This window comes from Salvelinus sp. IW2-2015, linkage group LG36 (assembly GCF_002910315.2).
Source record: "Salvelinus sp. IW2-2015 linkage group LG36, ASM291031v2, whole genome shotgun sequence".
In the NCBI taxonomy this organism is placed as follows: domain Eukaryota; kingdom Metazoa; phylum Chordata; class Actinopteri; order Salmoniformes; family Salmonidae; genus Salvelinus; species Salvelinus sp. IW2-2015.
Window position 1 is genome coordinate 35,079,843 of NC_036875.1, and position 7,173 is coordinate 35,087,015.

Sequence of the window (7,173 nt, forward strand, 5' to 3'; positions counted from 1 at the left end):
GCCCAAAAAAGAGAGAGGCCTACATCATTCTATAGTGATACGCCATCCCATCTGGTTGCGCTTAGAGGGACAATCATTTGTTTTTCACAGGACAATGACCCAACACACCTCCAGGCTGTGTAAGGGCTATTTGACCAAAGAAGGAGAGTAATGAATGCTGCATCAGATACCTGGCTTTGGGATGAGTTGGACCGCAGAGTGAAGGAAAAGCAGCCAACAAGTGCTCAGCATATGTGGGACCTCGTTCAAGACTGTGGAAAAGCATCCAGGTAGCTGGTTGAGAGAATGCCAAGAGTGTGCAAAGCTGTCATCAAGGAAAGGTGGCTACTTTGAAGAATCTCAAAATATCATATATTTTGATTTCTTTAACACTTTTTTTGGTTACTACATGATTCCATATGTGTTATGTCATGGTTTTGATGTCTTCACTATTATTCTACAATGTAGAAAATAGTAATGGTGATGGTTGTGGTGGTGGTGGTGATGGTGGTTGTGATGATGTTGGTGGTGATGGTGATGGTGTGGATGGTGGGATGGTGGTGGCGATGGTGGTGATGGTGGTGGTGGTGATGATGGTGGTAGTGGTGGTGGTGGTGATGATGGTGGTAGTGGTGGTGGTGGTAGTGGTGGTAGTGGGTGATGGGGGTGGTGATGGTGGGTGGTGATGTGATGGTGGTGGGTGGTGGTGATGGTGATGGTTGTGGTGGTGGTGATGTGATGGTGGTGGTGATGTGATGGTGGTGGTGGTGATGGTGGTTGTGGTGATGGTGATGGTAGTGGTGATGGTTGTGGTGGTGGTGATGTGATGGTTGGTGGTGGTGATGGTGTGGATGGTCTTGTGATGGTGGTGATGTGATTGATGGTGGTTGGTGTGATGTGATGTATGGTGGTGGTGTGTGTGGATTGTGATGGTGGTGATGTGATGTGGTGGTGATGGTGGTGGTGGTGGTTATGGTGATGATGGTGGTGGTGATGGTTGTGGTGATGGTTGTGGTGGTGGTTATGAGGTTATGATGATGATGATTGTGGTGATGGTTGTGGTGGTGGTTATGATGATGATGATTGTGGTGATGGTTGTGGTGGTGGTTATGATGATGATGACTCCAAAGTCATGGAATACGATCAAAGATAATTTGCTGCTGTAACAGCCTCCACTCTTCTGGGAAGGCTTTCCACTAGATGTTGGAGCACTGCTGCGGGGACATGCTTCCATTCAGCCACAAGAGCATTAGTGAGGTCGGGCACTGATGTTGGGCGATTAGGCCTGGTTCCAATTCATCCCAAAGGTGTTTGTTGAGTGGGGGTGGGGTTGAGGTCAGGGCACTGTGCAGGCCAGTCATGATCTTCCACTCGACAAACCATTTCTGTATGGACCTCGCTTTGTGCACGGGGGCATTGTCATGAYGATACAGGAAATGGCCTTCCCCAAACTGTTGCCACAAATTTAGATGCACAGAATCGTGTAGAATGTAATTGTGTGCTGTAGCTTTAAGATTTCCCTTCACTGGAGCTAGCCCAAACCATGAAAAACAGCCTCAGACCATTATTCCTCCTCCACCAAACTTTACAGTTGGCACTATGCATTGGGGCAGGTAGCGTTCTCCTGGCATATTTGTCTGTCGGACTGCCAGATGGTGAAGCGTGATTCATCACTCCAGAGAGCACGTTTCCAGTGCTCCAGAGTCCAATGGCAGCGAGCTTTACACCACTCCAGCCGATGCTTGGCGTTGCGCATGGTGATCTTAGGCTTGTGTGTGACTGCTCGGCCATGGAAACCCATTTCATGACACTCCAGACGAGCAGTTCTTGTGCTGACGTTGCTTCCAGAGGCAGTTTGGAACTCGGTAGTGAGTGTTGCAACCGAGGACAGACGATTTTTATGCTCTACGCACTTCAAGTCTCGGCAGTCCCGTTCTGTGAGCTTGTGTGGCCTACCACTTCGCGGCTGAGCCGTTGTTGCTCCTAGATGTTTCTACTTCACAATAACAGCTTTTACAGATGACCGGGACAGCTCTAGCAGGACAGAAATTTGACGAACTGACTTGTTGGAAAGGTGGCATCCTAATTTGAAGAGATGTCCATATTGTTTTATATACACTGCTCAAAAAAATTAAGGGAACACTAAAATAACACATCCCAGATCTGAAGGAATGAAATATTCTTATTAAATACTTTTTTCTTTACATAGTTGAATGTGCTGACAACAAAATCACACAAAAATGATCAATGGAAATCAAATTTATCAACCCATGGAGGTCTGGATTTGGAGTCACACTCAAAATTAAAGTGGAAAACCACACTACAGGCTGATCCAACTTTGATGTAATGTCCTTAGAACAAGTCAAAATGAGGCTCAGTAGTGTGTGTGGCCTCCACGTGCCTGTATGACTCCTACAACGCTCTGGCATGCTCCTGATGAATGGTCGGCGATAGGTCTCTCTGAGGGATCTCCTCCAGACTGGACTAAGCACTCCGCCAACTGCCTGGACAGTTCTGTCTGTGCAACGTGCGTTGGTGGATGGAGGAGACATGATAGTCCCAGATGTGCTCAATTGGATTCAACGGTCTGGGAGAACGGGCGATGCCAGACATCTCTAGCAATCAGCCTGTATCACTCCTTGCAGGAAGCTGCTGACACCACTCCGCACACATGAGGTCTAGGCATTGTCTTGCATTAGGAGGAACCGCAGGGAACCGCACCAGCATATGCTCACAAGGTCTGAGGATCTCACTCTCCAGGTAGCGATATGGCAGTCAGGCCACTTCTGGCGAGCACGAGACCATGGAGGGCTGTGGGTCGCGCCCCCAAAGAAATGCCACTCGCACACCATGACGACCCACCGGGCCAAACCGGTCATGCTGAGATGTGGCAGGAAGAACTTCTCCACGGCGTCCAGACCTCTGGTCACGTCGTCAATGGCTTAGCCTTGAACTGCTTTCATCGTGTGTAAGAGCAACAGTGCTCTCGAGTCGGCCAGTGAGAATTTGCCAATCTGTGCATCCTCTTGGCAAATGCCAAACGTCCTGCACGGTTTGGGCTTGTAAGTCCCACTGTGGCCGTCGGCGCCTCATTACCACCCTCATGAGTCTGTTTCTAACCGTTTGAGCCAGACACGATGCACATTTTGGCCTGCTGAGTCATTTTGCAGGGCTCTGGCAGTGTCCTCTTGACAAAAGCGGAGGTAGCGGTCCTGCTGCTGGGTTGTTGCCCTCTGACGGCCTCCTCCAGCGTTCTGAGTCTGCTGTCTCCGGTGCGCTTCCATGGCTCTGGACCTAGCTGACAGACTCACAGCAACTTCTTGCTACAGCTCGCATTGATGTGCATACTGGATGAGCTGCCTACCTGAGCACTTGTGTGGTTGTAGTCCGTCTCATGCTACAATAGAGTGAAGCACGCAGCATTCAAAGTGACCAAACATCAGCCAGGAAGCATAGGGATGAGAAGTGTCTGTGGTCACACTGCAGAACATCCTTTATTGGGGGTGGTCTGCTATTGCTATAATTTCCACTTTTGTCTATTTCATTTGCCAACAGCAATGTGAATTTATTGTCATCAGTGTTGCTTCCTAAGTGGACAGTTTTGATTTCACAGACGTGTGCTTGACTTTGTGAGTTACATTGTGTTGTTAAGTGTTCCTTATTTTTTTGAGCAGTGTATTATATACTAGTGTATCTACTACAAACCTGGCACGACGTCAGTTCCTACGTGAATTCAACGTGAATCAACCAAAATGTTCACCTGTCATTGGATTAGGTTAAAAGTTGTGGTAGATTTTATCTTCTTTATTTTTGCTCAAGTATATCCAGTTTTCCACATGATTCACTGTCCTCAATTTGGTGTTGTGTTTGAAGATGTGATGCAAGTTGATATAAGCAGTTTCTGCCCAGTGGGAGTGTGGATAGAGTAATGTTAATATAGTCGTTATGATTGATGATGGTCGTGGTGGGTGGTGATGATGATGATGGTGGTGATGATGGTGGTGATGATGATGGTGGTGGTGGTGAGGGTGATGATGATGATGATGATGGTGAGGATGGTGGTGATGCTGGCGATGATGGTGGTGATGATGGCGATGATGGTGGTGATGATGATGTGGTGGTGATGATAATGAATGATGGTGGTGATGGTGATGATAGATTGTGACAATGATGATGATTGATGGTGTGTGACGATGATGATTGTGATGATGGTGTGTGATGTGATAATGATGATGATGGTGGTGTGAGATATGTGATGATGGTGGTGATGCTGATGGTGATGATGAATGCTGATGATGAATGTGATGATGGTGAGGATGTGAGATGATGAGTGAGGATGGTGATGTAGTATGGATGGTGGTGGTGGTGATGGTGGGTGATGATGTGAATGATGATGATGATGGTGATGAATTGAGAATGGTGATGTTGCTGATGATGATGATGGTGGTGATGAGGTGATGATGATGATGGTGTGATGGTGATCGATGAGATGTTGATGATGATGATGATGGTGATGATGATGATGATGATGGTGGTGGTGGTGGTGATGATGGTGATGATGATGATGGTGTAATGGTGATGTGATGATGGCGATGACGATAATGACAACGGTGACGAGTGACCCCAATGACGTCTATGACGAAGATAATAATGATGATACTGAGGAAGAATGAAGACGACGATGAGTGACACAACGGCAACATTCACACTTCAGACATCCCTTTTGCATAACATCACGCTTCTTTGTTTCTACAGACAAAAGACACTCAACACTAACACCAACACTACCCGCCTCTCCCCTTTTCCCTAGCCTTAGAGTGGTCTGGCTATAGGGGTCTGTGTTGCCTACGAGTGCGTTAGGCTTTGAGTGGCTGAGTGGCTCAGGGGGTTAGTAGAGAGAGGGATAGTATATAGAGTGCAGATCAGATGTCATGGGGGTGGACCATGGTCCATTTGGCCTGGAGACAGCTGCAACCACAGCTGACAAATCCAAAGGGGCCCCCCTCATCGCTTCRCTACAGGCACCCGGCACGGGAAAGCACTGGAAATTAACGTCTCAACTCTCCAGAGGGAATGAATCTTTTAGGAGCGAGGGATGGATGGATGGAAGAAAGAGAAAGGGAGGACTCGCCCCCCCTTTCTGGTTTGATAACACTACTCTCAAAGGAATGCGCCCATCTTCAATCCCAAGATGGAACAAACCTCTAGAGGCTAAAGACACTTTCCCATCCTCCCTGTATACAGTATATCTCTCTCTCCCTCTCTCCCCCTATGGGGTGAACAGATGTGATGTGATGTCTGTGCCTCGATAATGTAGCCGTGTCGTTAGGGCTGGACATTGCTAACATATGTGTGTGTGTGCGCCTTTTAAATGAGCCTACCACAGTTCAAAGAAGCTGGGGCTTAGACTCTGGACTGTGTCCCAAATGGCACCATATTCCCTATATAGTGCACTACATTTGACCAGAACCCTATGGGTCTGTCAAAAGTAGTGCACTATATAGAACATAAGATGCCATTTGGGACGCAATCCTGGTCCTCTGGCAGGCCCAGATACCTGCTGCGCCTGTAAAAGAGCAATAAAAAAGTAAGTAAAATTAAATGAATGTTTGCTACTTACAGTATACACTGAGTGTACAAAACATTAGGAGCACCTGCGCTTTCCATTTCCATGATATTAGGAGCACCTGCGCTTTCCGTTTCTATGACATTAGGAGCACCTGCGCTTTCCGTTTCCATGACATTAGGAGCACCTGCGCTTTCCGTTTCCATGACATTAGGAGCACCTATGCGTTCTCCCCCTCTCTCTCTCCTTCTTGACCTCTCTCTCACTTCCTCCCTCTCTCTTTCTCCTCTTTTTCGTCTCTCTTAAATTCAAAGGGTCTTTATCTCTCTCTCTCACTCTGACCAGGTGAATCCAGGTGAAAGCTATGATCCCTTGTTGATGTCACCTGTTAAATCCACTTCAATCAGTATAGTTGAAGGGGAGGAGACAGGTTAAAGAAGGATTTTTAAGCCTTGAAACAAATGAGACATGGATTGTGTATGTGTGCCATTCAGAGGGTGAATGGGCAAGACAAAATATTGAAGTGCCTTTGAACGGGGTATGGTAGTAGGTGACAGGCACACCGGTTTGAGTGTGTCAAGAACTGCAACGCTGCTGGGTTTTTCACGCTCAATAGTTTCCCATGTGTATCAAGAATGATCCACCACCCAAAGGACATCCAGACAACTTGACACAACTGTGGGAAGCTTTGGAGTTAACATGGGCCAGCATCCCTGTGAAACGTTTTCAACACCTTGTAGAGTTCATGCCCTGACGAATTGAAGGAAGGCGTTCTTAAAGTTTTGTACATTCTGTGTATAAATGCTGCTTATACCTCCACAGACAAGAAGGGTGAGTCCCTGATGCAAGCAGGTATTGGTTGTGTGTGTGTGTGTGTGTGTGTGTGTTTGTGTGGTGTGCTGTGTGTGTGTGTGTGTGTGTGTTGTGTGTGTGTGTGTGGTGTGTGTGTGTGTGTGTGTGTGTGTGTGTGTGTGTGTGTGTGGAGTGGGGTGTGGCGGGAAAGGGGGCAGAATAGGCAAGGGGTGAGAAAGAGCGGGTAATTTTGAGTGATGGGCATCTAGCCTGATGTATCTAAGTTGAAGTTTAGGTCCCTTGGTGACAGCAGTACGATTCTTGTAGCCCAATTTCCCATTCCCGAGGAGTGTGCATGGGCTACTTTAAGGTGTACGAGGAAACGCAGGTAAGAGGAAGTTGCGGGAAGGCGGTCGGCGGCCGGAGAGAGGGGAGAGACGAAGAAGAGGCAACGGAATGCGAGGGTAGTAAAGGAGGAGAAGAGAGACAGGTAGAAAGGAGAGGAAGATGGGAGAGAGAGAAAAGAAAGGACCAAGAAGAGGTCAAGGAGGAGAGACGGGGGGGAGAAGAGAGGAGAGAGAGAGAGAGAGAGAGAGAGAGAGCAGAGAGAGAGGAGAGAGAGAGAGATGAGATAGAGAGAGAGGAGGAAGGAAGACGAGAGAGAGGTCAAGGGGAGAGGACGAGAAGGGGATGACGAGAGAATGTTATGGTCTCAATTCTTATTGTTCTGTACACGGAGCACTGCCACATCTGGGGAATGGGAAATGGGCACAAGATGCTATGCTTCAACAAGGGACCTAAATTCATATAGATCATCATCAGGTCTAGATCCCAAT